Consider the following 16,531-nt stretch of genomic DNA (forward strand, 5'->3'; position numbering starts at 1 on the left):
ACTTTAATGTACATTATATATTGATGTATATTAATAAAGTTTGACATATTTTTTATCTGATTTCTGGAGTGCCCCATATACACATCTTTGCTCTCTTTGGATATTTCTACTTGTTATAATGTGTAGGTGCACCATTCCTAGGGTAATTAGCTTTATAAAGGAGCTATAAAAATCACCTATTATAAGGGGCATATTCAATTGACGGCGGGATCGCCGAAAATCCCGCACTCAAAAAATATTACCGTTATTACGGTAATATCTCGCTGGATTTCAGCTCGCAGCTCCCTGAGCTCCCAGGATTGCATGAAATTGTTTCAATATAATGTGAAAGTAAAGATTCAAAAATACTATTATTCAGCGCCTGATTAAGGGTTAAGACTGCCCTAGGCTAATATGCTGTAGGTAAAAATGAACTAGTCCTTAATTTAAAATCAGTCTTCTTTAATCGCTCCCCCAATGTTTATGTTCCTGTGTTTTCGAAACTCAGCTCTAATTTTTAAAAGGGTCATGGCCATCTTTGTCATTTATTTTGCTTTCATTAAAATCAGAACTGTATAGCAGAACAGAGGTATGAATGAGCACTACTGGGTGTGAATATGTGAAGGTGGAGGGGGCTGTCACTCCTACTCGATTTTCCTCAAGCGCCTGCCCAGGGATGACTCCTTGTCTTCAGACATGGGAATATGTCAAGATTAAAACCTTACGACATTTTTCTTTCATGTTTTCCTTTTACTTTTGGAGAACAACTATTCTCTTATATTCTAAAATGAATTTCAGTTTACCTCTCCCTTTGCATCCCCCAAAATGTTGCACCCTCAGCAAAAGCTTCACGCCTTAGGCTACAGCCTAGTCAGCCTTTAGAATAATCAGGCCCTGCTATTGTTAAGAAGTGTCACACGCCGCTCACCCACGGCTGGCACCCAGTAACCTGAATATCATTCAGTCCTCATTCCATGCTTCTTCCCTGGCTGTCAGACCGGCAATCAGCTCTGCACATGCGCAGGTAATCATCTCACCAGTGTTCACCAGTCCCGCTCATCCATTGGTTACCTCTCATTTATAAGGCTCCTCTTAGTGCTGGTTCTTCTCATCAGACTCCTGGCCTGGAAGCAGCTCATGCACTCTGCTGCTGCAATCATCTATTGCCTGCTCCACTCGTTAGTGGTAACTACTGCAGATCATCGCTACCATCTCTCCAAGTGTATTGCTGTAACTCATCTATTACCTGCTCCACTCGTTAGTGGTAACTACTGCAGATCATCGCTACCATCTCGCCAAGTGTATTGCTGCAACTCACCTATTACCTGCTCCACTCAGTAGTAACTCCTGCAGTACATCATTGTCATCTCTCCAACTGTGCTGCTGCAAATCACCTACTCTCTCTCTGTGGACTATCACTGAGCATCACTCAGTAATCCCACTCTTTTCTGGCTATCTAGTGCCTACATTCTTCTCTATACTAGGTTCTCTATCGCTGCTCACTGGGAACTCCCCTAGAGGGCCGCGACCTGGAGGGTGGAAGCTGCCAAGCCCAATTTCCCATGCGGGAACCTCTAGTGAAAACCTTCCACTCTGTTAGATTCCGCGCCTCTGGATGAAGTGCCATCAATCCCAGGCAGAACAGAAGGATCCCATTTATTCTAGTGAATCCTGACAAGAAGTGTGAACAATAGCTAAAAAGGCTAAAGTCCTCTATGTTATGATCTGCCTTGTTTCTTTGTGTGCATTTTACCCTGTGTGCATATTACCTGCAGTACCTGTGATCCTCCAGAGGTGCTGCTGATTGGCCTTTCCTGCTATCAGGGGTTAACTTGCACTTCTAGTTAATCATCCACACCTGTCTGTGGCCTATATATACCTGCTTATTCCTGAATCCTTTGCTGGAGTCATTGAAGTTCCTAGCCTGCTCATGTGTCTCTGTTCCTGGATTACCTGCCTGCTCATGTGTTCCTGGTTTCAGTTAAGTTATTTGCTGCATTTCATTATTATTTACCTGTTGTTTGCCAAGATCTGGAAATCCATTGTTCCGTTCAGCCTGAACTGTTTACGGTTTATTTTGCCTACCCTGGACTATACTTTTCTGCAATAAACAGTTTAAAATGTTTTAATCGCGTGTCTGGCTCCATGGCTGTAATTAAGGAATTGGTTTTGAACAGAACCCTAACACTCTAAAGAGGAACGCAGAGTTGCACGTAAGTGCAACTTTGCAAGGCAGGCCAGGGCGATCATGGGCACACTGAAGCAATTTAATCACGCCCCTTTGAAATGTGTCCTTTTTTTGGACTACACATAGCTATAAAAAACAACTTTTAGAGGCATTTTTGCACCTCCATAAGTGCATGTTTTGAGATGATGATGATTGATGTATCTCAATGCATCTATGTGCTCTATATCAGGTTGCATGTATCATAACATGCCTACAAACCCAGGGTCCTGCCTAGCGCTTTTGAAGAGCTAGGCCACTCCAAACTCTTCTACCCTGCCTGGAAAACAACCCCGCAAAGCCACAAGTGCGCATGGAATACACTTGATTCGGTGAGTGGACCATACCTCCCAACAGGTCACACAAAAGTCCTGACTGTTTCAGCAGGACAAGCCACTAATCTCAGCACTGTCCTACATAAATCAGTTGGGAAGAATGCAGGAGGAAAACTGTACACTGTTACCAATGTTAGAGCTGGTAGATCCTGCAGGCGGTAGTGCAAGGTCCCCCCTGCCACAATAGTTGCCGGCACACAAGTCTGAACCTGCATGTGTCAGGTGCAGTGTCAAGCAGGGGAGGATACTGAGGAGGAGAGCAGGGGCAAACGCAGGATTCGTAGAGGAGGGTTTCCACACCACGCCACCAGTGGGTGTGACAAGCATGCATGGGGGCGTGGCTATAATTTTAGACAGTGCTCGGCTGCTCTCCAACTCTTCCTATCCCCATAATATACATGGGCAATGATACGTACACTACTGTTAGGTGCATGTAGCTCTCTCTTTTCAAGCAGAGCCGTGTGTAGCGGGGGCAGGGTCCAGCCACCTCAATTATACAGTGCCCCAGGCTTGGAGGGGGGTTTCCAGGCACTAGGAAGCCCCCCCCCTTGGTTTGCCTATGGAGAGGATACTGGGGGGGAGGCAGAAAGCCACAAACTTACGCAGAGCCGTATACATCTTGGGATCCGGCTCAGTATTGGCAGCATCTGCGCTAGCTTTCTCCAAGTTATTTGCACCTGCCGTCTACAAGACAGATATTGCATCTATGTTGTGCAACTATGATATTTGTACGTACTACAGAGCCACCACATTGTATTAAAATGAATGTCCAATAAATGTTGCTAATTAATATTTGTTTATATACTTTGGGGAATGCATTTTTTTTTACAGTATTCTTTCTTGCTATATTGTGTGCCCTCAGTAGTATATAGTGAGTAGTAAGTCACCTTGGTTACATACATCAAGAACACATTTATGGATTGTGTCTTTTTTTTGACCGTTTTTTAAATCTGCAAAACAGACAGCGTGATAAGTATAAAGACATTGATTATTTCAGGGATATAGCGTAATTAAAGCCATCATTAAATTTGTATTCAGTTGTCATTAAAAATATTTTCAAGGGATAGATAATCTGCAGACTTATCATTAACATGATGAGACATTTCAACATACTTGGCATCGGTGCATATTTACCTTAGGACACAGCCTCTGTCTGACATTACTTTTATTTATTTATTGAAATAAATGAAAAAAGGAAGTCTGTTGTTTTGGCAATACTGATTTTTGTAATCTGGCAAGATTCTGTTCTGTTGTGAAACAGCTGCCTGAAGAGTGTTTGCTGACTTACCAAACAGTCTTCCTGTGTACATGATTAATATTGCATGTGTTACTCGTGATACTTAACCGATGTAATCTGATCCTGACTAATATGTATATATAAAAACACGTACCGCCTAATGTTCCTTATTTTATAACAACTGCACTCTGTGTGATATTAAGTGTGATGGCTGTAGCTATAGGCATATGCTGTGTTTTATTATTTGTCTCAAGACGAGTTGCATGTGTATGTCTATGAACGTGAAAAAATATTTTTTTTCACAATAAATTGTATTTGTGGCTACCAGCCGGCTTTCCCTTCATTCCTCCAGTGACACACAGACAAAGCACTTGGGCTTCTGCCTGCAGGCAGTGTATGAGAAGTATGCTCATTACTGATATTACTTGTGGTCTACAAGTGAAGGTATGTCTTTTTGGAGATTTGTAACAGGGTTGATAAGGGGGATAAAACAAATGCATACTTATTTAGAGAAAATAGAGTAGTGGATTAAAGTGTGAAATTTTAAGTGTAATACATCAAAATGTGAAATAATGCATGTGGGACACAAATATCTGGAAGCAGAATACAGAACGGATTGTGATAATGTCAACAGCAACAGATGAAAGGGACGGTGGGGTTATAGTTTCAGAGGATATGAAGGTAAGTAAGCAGTGGAGAAAGCCAGTAGAATACTTGCTTGTATAGGAATAAAGAGGCTACATGGCCACTTCATAGGTCACCAAATCTAAAGTACCATGTACAGTTCAGAAAGCCCTATCTCTAAAAAGATATTAATAAAATGGAGATCACAAGCAGCATGACGTAATAATAATACCACCGTTTGTTATTTTGAATTGTAGGGCTATTATTGTAGGGCTATTATTGTAGATTTCTCAAATTAGATGCAAACTAGAGAAGTAAAAAAGGGGTAGTTTGGATTTCACTTTTTATTAGGATTTATTTTTGGCAAACAGTGTCATAGGCTGCCGCTATAGCATAAATCTTGATCATAGACGTTGCTCAGATCTGTTTTTGTAATGATTAATTTAAAAATAAAGACAAGCTATTACATATAAGCAGGGCCGGATTAAGGGAATGGAGGCCCCTGGGCTAAGGGGGCCTCCATTCCCCCGTGAGCCCCCCCCCCCCGGCACTTACCTCCTTCTCCGGCGCGCTGTACGCTATTTACTGAGGACATCTCGTGAGAGTGACACTCACGAGATTTCCTCAGTAAGGAGACTACAGCGTGCCGGGGAAGGACCGCAGTAAAAGTGCTCAGCAGCACTGATCACGCCGGGGGCGCCCCCACCCCGACCGATTAATACTGCTGCTGAGCACTTTCAAGGGCCCCCTGGATGCAGGGCCTGATCAGCCAACAGGCTGACCAGGCTGCAGCCTGGGGCGCCGGGTCGGGGGGGGCGCAGCAGCGCTGGGTAATAGAAAAAAATTATTTATTTTTTTTTCAATTCAACCTCTCCCAAAGGCCCCCCCACCCCGCCCCCGAGAAATTGTTAAATAATGTGGTCCGCCGCGTGTGTATGAAGTCCGCCTATGACTCAATAGACAGGCTAAGGTATGCTGAAGACGGCAGATGACCGCTTGTGATTAGCGGCCGCGGTGCGCTGTTCAGTGTGGTCACGTGAGATGTTAACATCTCACGAGACCACACTAATCAGACAGACCGCGCCCGCAGTGACAGAACAAACACCACCGGACGACGGAGAAGAACAGAAGAGGATTTCACAGGCAGGTAAGAAAAACTTTGAGTGAATGGCTGACCAGGGAGCATTTTCAGGCACAATATAGGGGGGGGGGGGGGGGGGCAGGAGAACATTTTCAGCCATAATATAGGGGGGGCAGGAGAGCATTTTCAGCCACAATATGGGGGGGGGGGGGCAGGAGAGCATTTTTCAGGCACAATATGGGGAGGGGGCAGGAGAGCACTTTCAGGCACAATATGGGGGGGGAGAACCTGGCATTTTCAGGCACAATGTGTGGGGGGGGGGGGGACTGGCACTGGTGTTTTTAGGCAAAAAATAATTAATGGGGGGCAGTGGCAAAGATCATGACTGGGGGTGGGATAATAGGCTCAGTGGCTTTACTTATTATTCTCTATGGGTGGGGCGGTGGCACATATCATGACGCAGGGGGGTAAGCTGCAGGGGGATAAATATTTTTCTCTATATGGGGGCCAGAGGTGAGATCATGACTCGGGGGGGGGGGGGGGGGGGGTGTAATAAGCTGCAGGGGGCACAAAGATTATAAATTGGCTAAGGGCTGGGGGGTTAATTGTCAATTGACTGTCAGGGGTTGGTAGATGTTAGTATATGATTATAAATCATTTTCATATATATTTTATTATCTATATATGCCCAGTGCTTTTTTTCCCATTGAACGCTGGGAACGGCGTTCCGGCACCTTTTTTTTTTTTTTTACTTTTTTTTTTTTTTTACTTTTTTTTTTTCTCTGCGGTGCTGCTACAGTGCAGCACCGCATCTGTGTGTGTGTGTGTGTGTCCTGCTTCCGTCGGCTGGAAGCAGGGCAGCGGGAAGAGCAGCGATCGAATTAAGAAGAGTGAAAAGAAGTATGCAAAGAAGGTAAGTAATACTGACTACAGAAAGTGGGAAGGGGCGAAAGTAGAAGAGGGCTACAGAAAAACAAAGGGCGAGCAGAAAGAAGGCTACAGAATAGAGGGCGAGCAGAAAGAAGGCTACAGAATAGAGGGGGAGCAGAAAAAAGGCTACAGAATAGAGGGGGAGCAGAAAGAAGGCTACAGAATAGAGGGGGAGCAGAAAGAAGGCTACAGAATAAAAGGGGAGCAGAAAGAAGGCTACAGAATAGAGGGGGAGCAGAAAGAAGGCTACAGAATAAAAGGGGAGCAGAAAGAGGCTGCAGAAAAAGGGCTACAGAATAAAGGGGCAGCAGAAAGAGGGCTACAGAATAAAGGGGCAGCAGAAAGAGGGCTACAGAATAAAGGGGCAGCAGAAAGAGGGCTACAGAATAAAGAAGGGGAGCAGAAAGAGGGCTACAGAAAAAGGAGGGAGGTGGAAAGAGATGGCCACAAAAAAACCAGGGTGCAGAATAGGGGTGAAAATAGCTAGCGGCCATATGTGATAAAAGTTGGTAGGCAGCCGCAGCAGGGACATGTCAGTGTGTAACAGGTGAGTGATGTCCAGTTGTTATGTTTGTTTTATTAAATTAACATATGGGGCCTCCCCTCTAGATATCCTGCGTTTACTCCATCAGTCATCTGGACTGCAGCCTTGCCAGCCAACCAGGAGGAGGTAGGAGTTATTATTTTTATTTTACAATTGTCAAGTGTGTGAGGGGCAAGGAAGGGAGTAAATTTATGTGTGTGTATATATATATATATATATATAATATAATTTTTTTTTTTTTTTCATAAAAGATTAATAAGACGTGAGTTCCGGCACCTTTTTTTTTTTTTACAAAAAAAAGCACTGTATATGCCTGTAGTAAGGGGTTGTTTTATTTGGTCATAATGGAGTGTTGTGTTTGAATCATTCAGGGTTTAACATTTTGCATTTTTGCACATTTTCAGTACAGGACCCCAATGTTCCAGAAGCCAACTGACCACAAACAACACTTCAAGAACAAGAGAGAACATCAGGTAGTCTACACTGCAAGATCAGGTAAGAGAGAACAGCGCATCCTGTTTAACTTTGAATATGGATTTTTACTTTAGTGACATTTTAATGTGTTTTCAAACTAATGTGGGCCTGATTGATGAATGTAAGTAATTAAAAAAAAAAAAAAGTAAGTTTTCAACTGGACAAAACCATGTTATAATGCAAGGGATACATATTAGTTTATTATTTTGCACATAAAGTTAAATACTAGCTGTTTTTTCATGTAGCACACAAATACTTGTTAGCTTTATGTTTACACTGCAATTTAAAGTTGATCTAGGACATGCTCTACCCTAACTATAAACCTGTCCCCGCATTTTAATTTACATCCCTCTCCAATGCAACATGGTTTTGCCCATGTGCAAAGTTACAATTTTTCCTCTCCTTAATGAATCAGGGCCTGTGTGTTTTTATGTATTAAGTAATACTTTACAATTGTGTGCATATATATATATATATATAAATATAGGTATTGGCTGAGGCAGGGGGCAGGAGGCGCGCGGGGGGGCGGCAACCGGTGTGTTAGCCTGGGGTGGCTGGAACCCTTAATCAGGCCCTGCCTGGATGCCATAGGCCCCTGGGCTGTAGCCCAGTTAGCCCTATGGTTAATCCGGCCCTGCATATGAGTAAAGTCATGGGGGCAACAGAGTACTGTGGAAAGTTACAAGTTTGTCGGAAAAGGGGCTGCCAAAGGTGAACATTCGCGCAGCGGTTCTAGCAGTTGAGGATCTCGCACTACTCTGCCCTATTTGCGATGTGTGACGGCTAGAAGTTTAACCCTGTTACTATAGACTTATCAAGGTTTTTATTTTGGAGCTTGTAAGTACCTCGATATCATACGTGACAACAAGGGCAATGACTTCACTTGGTTGAATGATTACGACGACACCGGTATTTTAGAAACTGAAAACTCCGGCACGTAACCGGCGCAAAATCACAGTATTTTATTAAGTTAATTTCACACACCGAAATAAGAATCCTGTCTTTGACACAATTCTTTTGCACTATTCTGCAATACTTTTTTATAAATCAGTACAATAATTTAACAGTTACATACAAAGGTCAATCTTTTGAAGTGATAGTTTATTTTTATTAGTATGAATATTAAGCCACGATGAGCCATCATATGTCCGTTATATAAAGAAAACATCCTAGAAAAAATGAGCTCTTGGCTTACTCAGAATGAGCAGTAAAGAAAAGGTGACATATATAGATGAACCATCTCAGCTATAAAGGAATAATAAGTAAAGATGTACCGAACCCTTATTGTAAGATTCATCTGAAATCTAAAACCTTTAACAAACAAAAGTTGCTAAATATTGGACTTAATCCTACTTTGCATAGTAAAATAAAGCAGAAGCCCAAATCATACAACAAACTAATCTGTGTCCAGAAAAAGAACATTTCAGGAAATCAGGACTGTTGTCCAAATCTGAAGGATTCAGCTGAATTGTAGTTTTGTGAAAAACCTTTTGTATTCAGCCTAATCCTTGATTTGATGCATTCCTTATTGAAAGCAAATACATCAATCAAGGTACAGCCTTTACATGCTCTGCTTCAAAATATGTTGTCTTATTAAAACAGAGCAGAATCTAATTTATCTGAGCACCTTGATAATCATGGTAAGACTTTGTGCACCAAGACAGACAAATTATGGCTCCTTAGCTTAATCCCCAGTATGCATACCAGCCACATCCAGCAATAAGGGAGGAGTCACAGGTTCATTGTTTTCATAAGAAAAGCAGAACATCCAGGTCAGATAATGCTTCTTTAGTCTAAACAATAAATATCACTTCATTTCTCTTGGAAGTAGTGTGTTTCCACTAATGTTTCTTTAAAAAATTGTATTGAGTTATAGTTTTCTTGGGACAAAAAAATGGAATTCTGAGAAACCCAGAATACACGGGAGAGAACAGTATTTCTGTAACAAAAGGAGACCTAGGGGTAACTGGATCAAGCTGAGAGTTTTCCCAGCGGGTTTGAAAAACCAATCATTTATTTAGTACATTCTACAAAATGATAGCTAGAATCTGATTGGTTGCTATACGCAACATCTCCACTTTTCAAACCCGCCGACAAACTCTCAGCTTGATACATTTACCTCCTGGTCTAGTGTTTGGGGATGTGGCTGGTTGCAGAGGGTATGCTGTTTGTTTGTTGTCGCCTTGTCCTGAGGTGTAACAATGTGTACAATGCATCCAACATTATAGTAATGTACCATGATGTTCCATGTTGCTCCAGGTATATGTATAGAAAATATATCTAGAAGTAACAATAAATATTACACAGTGCTTTAAAGAGGTTGAGTCATTAGTTTTGTGTATTTTGACAAAACTATTCGTTAGCTGTAACATGCTTTTCATATTAAGTAACCTGTCACTAATACTAATGTTCCAAAAACATGTATGACATTGCCTGTAGGTCTCAAGAAAGCCCTGTTTACTATGTATTCTGCAGAAAACGGACAAGGTATTTCCAATACATGTTTCCATACCTATGTTATTATCTGAGCTCGAGGAAACTGTTCCTGATACTTCTATACCTATCTTTTTTTCTGCAGAATAAAATAGTTTTGTGTTCTTCCTAAGCCTTCAGAGTTCGTCAGCAGTGTGCAGGGATAATAAATAATCTTGCTGACAGAACAAACAGTAAAACAATTGCTAGCAAGACTCACATGATGACCTATTATTGTGAAATTATTTTGATTTAAGCTGTTGCATGACTACTTTTTTTTTTTTACTATGGGAATAACCCAACCCCTCTAAAGTAGAAAACATAACTACAGGTGGCTGCCAATCCAACCAAGCTGTTTTACAAAGTATTTAAACTTGTGTTGAATTAAAAAGTGTTTTACGAAAAAAGAACCATTTAAGATGTAGCAAAGAAAAATAAGCTCAACAGTAATCTGGCATTTGATACATTTTATGACATTGGTAAACGGGTCCAGTACAGATTTTCCTTTCTTTCACTGTAGGAGGAGAAACATTCACTTTCAACAAACACATGTATACAACACATTAATTACAGCATACTTTGCGTACCATAATGGCTGATATTGATTACCCGTAAATTAAAATGAATTTACTACATAAAAAAACTGAATGTTCTAAAAAAATTGCATAGCTGCAACATTATGGTGTCTTGATTTTATTGATCAGAACCTGCAGCACAAAAGGACACACTCTTGGCTTAACCCTTTCATCCCTGAGTTTTTGAGCTTGCCTATACTTATTAAGTGATGCAAACTTACGAAGAATCATAAATTACTGAGCAGATGTTACACCATATTACCATTTACACTTCAAGATAATGAAATGAACAATATCTTTAAAAAAAAAAAAAAAGCGTTTTTTACATCCAATTTGCATGTTTAATATGCACGATGTAGTGGGTTTATCCACTTAACAACAAAATGCAATGGGCTGTATGTAAAGTGGTTGTACTCTCTTTCCCTGCCCCATGTGATCCAATGGAAAACCAGTTACTCTGCAGTGTTTATGGACATCCAAGCCAGTTTCACAAGGGGCTGTAGGTTAAATGCAAGTGGCTCCTGCACAGCAACACTGGACTGTGTGAAAGTCGCCAGGGGATGCAGACACACCAGCACTTCTCTGATTAAAGACAATGCATATCTGGGGGTAAATGTATGAATCTCCGGATTCTTCATCTCCGGCGTGTTCAGCCTCTTCAGCGCTTAAATTTAAAGCGGCGCTGCCTTGTATAGGGAACAATGCAGCGCCGCTTTAAATTTAAGCGCTGAAGAGGCTGAACACGCCGGAGATGAAGAATCCGGAGATTCATACATTTACCCCCTGGTATTTGTGACTACTTTCTGCAAATTGAGAGCGGTGGTTTCTCTATATAGTACGGCTGCTATAGCTATAAAGCAGTTCCAGATGATGAGGCTTCTTTGTAACTTTCACAGCTGATTAAACATTTTTATATAATGTCCCTTTAAAGGTGACAGCTGTGTGCTAAAACATGGAACATCTGCATGAGGGAATTCACTCACATGTACATTTAAAATAGATTCTATAACTCTTTTGACAGCTCGATTGATCCCATCACTTTAAAGAAGTCAGCTCTCTGTCGAATGCTTGTATGACATCAATACAATTTAGCATATGAAAGAGCCTGCTTTAATAAATAACCCACAATGCATCTGTAATAGATCAACAGGTCAACATATTATTGCAGTAATGGAAGTACTTGGAAACCTCAGATTGTAAAAAAAAAAATGAATCACTTACTACTTAACTAATATATATTCTTTAAAGAGAGTCCAGTAAACTTAAGCACAATTAATTATGTTTCTGTTAATTAAGGCATTTGTTTCCCTTACTTAATTTCTGTAAACATACCAAACATGTACAAAAGTGTAATCCCTGCTATATGTACAAATGGAATGATCACACGCTGTAGTTATACAGTAAAAAGCCATTCATTCTGGAAAGCGTCCAGGTCGGGGCAGCGGTGTAAACTAGGATGGACTTAATTTTATACCTAGTGCAGCAAAAAAAAAACAAAAAAACAAAATGATGGCTTTGCTAAATTAATACGTAAATAAAATAGAATAGGAGCTCACTGTGCTAACATGGTATTGTTTCTATAATTTGCTAGGGATAGCAAAGGACAAACACACTGGATTTTAAGTCTGCTCGGAGCTTGGAAATTCAATAAAAGGGCTCAAAATTGACAAAACATTATTTAGACACAGGCTCTCTGTCTCTTGAGCTCCCCATAATTTAGTAATAGAAGATAGTTTAATGAGGGCTAGGGAGGTGCACCAGGAACATTGGAGGTAGTGCTTAGATATAACTTTGTGCCTAGAGACTGTGGCGAGGTTCATAAAGGGGACACAGTTCTATCTCTGTACATTCATGTACATTGTGTGCATACATATTTGTATATACAAAGTAAATAACTATCGCACTAGGCTGTTGCAGACAACTCACTAATCTGTTTTTGAATGGATTAGTGACAGTGAAAGTGACATGTTCTACATGATTAAGTGCTTGATGGAAGCCAAAATTGGGGATATCTTATTGTATTCAGAGCCTCCAGTGTCACCCACAATCTAGGTAAATGTGACAAACCTACATGTGATATAAGGAAACATCAATTCAGACCATGCTGGAGGAGCAAATTCAGCCTATGCAGATGGTTTGGATCAGGTTTTAAGTCACTAGGCTAGGCCTGGCCAACCTGTGGCTCTCCAGGTGTTGTGAAACTACAAGCCCCATCATGCTTTGCAAGTAGATAGCCAGCCGATAGCTGGCAAAGCATGCTGGAACTTGTAGCTTCACAAACACCTGGAGAGCTACATGTTGGTCAGACTTGCACTAGGCTGACATGGGTCACAACTGCTGTACATAAACTGAAGTAAAGGTACTATAGCTAAGCAAGTCTACCTAAGTTACTGAATTTATCAGACACATACATAATAAAACTTCAGTCGGATACATCCTGAAAACGTTGCCTTATGTCAATCCGCACCAGAGGGGTAACAAAATCAGTGTGCTTCAGAAATTTGTTAAATCACAAAACATACTTTCATGGATTATGTTCTTAATTTTGGATTACATAAAGAAAAATACAGTTCCGTGGGACCAACACACGGACGTGGTGAAAAATGGAAGGCTGGTGTACAGGGGAAAGCTGGCAAAGTTCAGCCAGGTGAGGGGGGAGGGGGGCAAGACTCAACTCAGCAACCTATTTCAAAGGACAAAAAATGCTGGTGGCCCATTGACCCAGCCTAAGAAAGCCCTCTATGGGACCAGCCCGGGGGGCAGATACTGCCCTGCCCCTGCTGGTGTAATACGAAGGTAACACTGCAACAGATATGCAAAAGAGAACAAGTGTAATCCAAAGGAACATTATCCAATTACAGCGTTGCTATTAGGCAAACGGATACTGGACAATTATTCCTGCCATTGCTTCAGTTGGAGGTTTCTCTATGGGCTATTAAATGAATTGCTTACCAAAGTATACTTCACGATTTCAGATACTAATGTCTGTTTGTGTATGTGGTGAGAGGGGACTATTGCAGTGAATTTTTCACCTCGGGCAGCAAAATGGTCAGGAGTCACTGCTTGAGTCTTCATTCAAAGTCAATACTGAAGCTCCAACATTTCATTAGATTGTTACTTCACTAAATCGAATTAATCATTGCACTTATCTGACTTATTGCTTTAGTAACTATTTAGTGCAGACCTGTATGATTCTCTTTTCACACTGCTGATACTATATATTCAAATAATAATATATTTCAATTAAAATGAACTTCATTATTCAGATGTTATTTGAGTCTCAGGCAAAAAATAAAAAATGTTATGAACCCGTTGCTAGAGAAATATTGAGTTAACAACCTGGTCTTTGCTCCAATTTGGCAACTATCATTAGCATATCATACTAAAATGTAGATAAATATTACCAGATGTTCAATACTGAAATAATAATGATTTAGATTATTTAATGGGGTTCAATACCCATATTTCTAACTAAAGGTTATGTGCCACATCGCAGACCATGCACTCTTTCCTGGTCATGTGACATTCATCTGATATCATATGTTGGCTAAGTGGTTAGCACTTCTGCCTCACTGCACTGGGGTCATGAGTTCAATTCCCAACCATGGCCTTATCTGTGTGGAGTTTGTATGTTCTCCCTGTGTTTGCGTGGGTTTCCTCCGGGTGCTCCGGTTTCCTCCCACATTCCAAAAAAACATACTAGTAGGTTAATTGGCTGCTATCAAATTGACCTTAGTCTGTCTGTCTGAGTGTGTATGTTAGGAAATTTAGACTGTAAGCTCCAATGGGACAGGGACTGATGTGAATGAGTTCTCTGTACAGCGCGGCGGAATTAGTGGCGCTACATAAATAAATGGTGATGATGATGATATGCTGTATCTTGCCCATGTCTATAAAGTGACCTCCACACCTCCTATGTACAAATTACTTTGCACTTTTCAGATTAGCACTTTACCTAAATATTAAATATACAATTTTATCTTTAAGAGTGTATATTTAGATTTTACATACTACATTTAAAGCTGCATTACCACCTAACCTCAAATATTACGAACCTGTTTCTTCTAATCTCCCTCATGACAAATTCACTGAATTTAATTTATATTGCATTTTTAAATCTTCTCCTCGGTAAACACTAACTTATAATGCCCAGAGAACAAGGATTGATGGTAAGAATGGCATTCAGCATGCAGGAAAACCTGGGATTGTACCCGGAAGGTAGGGACAGTTGGCACCTATGTTTAAGTATTTTGCTAACTGGTGTAAACAGACCAACTGCTTCATATTTAATGACACTTAAATATGTTCCCTAACTGATTCAAAATGTTTTACAAGCCACAAGATGCAGGCTAAGCTCACCGTAAGAGGTACTCTGAGATGAAAGGGTTAAGTGGTAAAAAGATATGTTTTACTATAGTCAGTACCCACAGGAGGCATTCAGTGAAAGTCCTTGTATGTAGGCACTGAGCAGACACCAGAAAATGGTGGATATGGAAGTCCTATACTACTTAAGCAAAAACACACGTACAATTTCACATTTTGTCTTGTCAGAGTACAAAAATTGGATCTGTACCGTAAAACCATAAACTGTTTTGATTTTCAATTTGGCATCTAAAAAAAAAAATATATATAGGCTATATCAAAAATAAAAGAAAAAAATGAAAATATTTTATTTTTTAGAGATGCCTTCATCTCAGTCCAGTCCACGATCTTATGGTTGAATTCCCTTAAAAAAAAAAAGTTTTATTGGCTCCCGGCTGTATATATCATAAAAAACAGTAATGCAGGGAACAGAGTTAACTTTGGCCTACATTATATAAGGTTCGTTAATAGAAATGGTGGGGCACAAGTGTGTTTTCTTCTTCTTAAACAATATGTGCAGCATTTTGAAAATCCCTGTGTGTCCTTATATTAAATATTTGGCACACTGATCTCTGAGGAAATCAATTGTCTTCATCCATCTTGATTGGGTCTAGCGTCCCGTCAACATAAAGGTCTAAGGCGGGGGAGACTTATAAAATGCCCCCTCTCAAGATATCCAAAGTAGATTGTAAGATTGTTCCTCAGGTAAATCAGTTCATACAAGCAGGGACATAAAGCTACAGGAAAGAAAAAGACAATATTATTGGTTTACATATTACATACATGAAACATTTTTTTCCCTCTTTAGGCAAAGTTTTATGTGCCACCCCATGCCCTCTAACACTGTAGGCCACCATGGCAGCAACCCGCACTGCATTCCAACAGTATAACAAAGACATGAACATTAGTTACTGATTGGTGAACAGATAAGCATTTTTCAGACATTATTCTGTGTGTGCATTACCTTCGTGTCTATATTGATATAATATAAATACTACCCTATCAGGGTGTCTCTTTTTTCACTACACAATGTTTAATATTAATAAGCCTCCATAATCCAATGATATATAATGTCATGTCATGTGCAGGGGTGTTGAGAGGGTGGAGGCCCTGGCCTGACTGTGAGTGGGAGGAGTAACTAACCTGGTTTGGACACGCCCACCTCAGCGGCTGTGGATAGGGCCCCAAAAAGTTGCTGTACTGGTACCTAAAATTCCTCTTGGCGGCCCTGGTAATGTTTGCCAACCATCATTAAATTAAATGACCGTGAATAAAAATAAGATTTGTATCTGTCCCTAAAAATATATACAGTAATTAATATAACAATTCTACATCCTACTGACAGTTCTAAGTTACACCAGAGGTTTAGGTCTAGTGCAGTCTTCTAGGTGCTTCCACTGTGTTTTATTGATTCTTATGTTATGATATTTTGCAAGTGTCAAATGCTGGCTGGTAGTATTTTATTTTAATCAAAAATCTATGTAAAAATATTTTTGAAGGTTGATGTACTAGTATGTGATAGATTGTAATTGTTGAAATTGCGATGAAAATATAACCCTGGCTGGTTTATACACTAACCTTAATAATATATAGAAATCGTTGTGTAGTAGAACGCTATGTCTTCATACTGTATATATATTATATGTCTGTATATGTGATGTATATATTCGATAATCCTAAGAAACCGTAACCTG

General features: G+C 40.3%; 1 protein-coding gene across 1 annotated transcript in view; it reads right to left on the bottom strand.

The window, feature by feature from the left end:
• Positions 1 to 14,461: 14,461 nt before the first annotated feature.
• Positions 14,462 to 16,531, bottom strand: part of ZNRF2 (zinc and ring finger 2) — a 97,593-nt gene continuing 95,523 nt past the window's right edge. Inside the window, exon 5 of the mRNA XM_075212418.1 lies at positions 14,462 to 15,574. The gene's annotated coding sequence lies outside the window, so the exon portion shown is untranslated. The remainder of the gene's footprint in view (positions 15,575 to 16,531) is intronic.

This window comes from Mixophyes fleayi, chromosome 5 (assembly GCF_038048845.1).
Source record: "Mixophyes fleayi isolate aMixFle1 chromosome 5, aMixFle1.hap1, whole genome shotgun sequence".
Lineage (NCBI taxonomy): Eukaryota > Metazoa > Chordata > Amphibia > Anura > Limnodynastidae > Mixophyes > Mixophyes fleayi.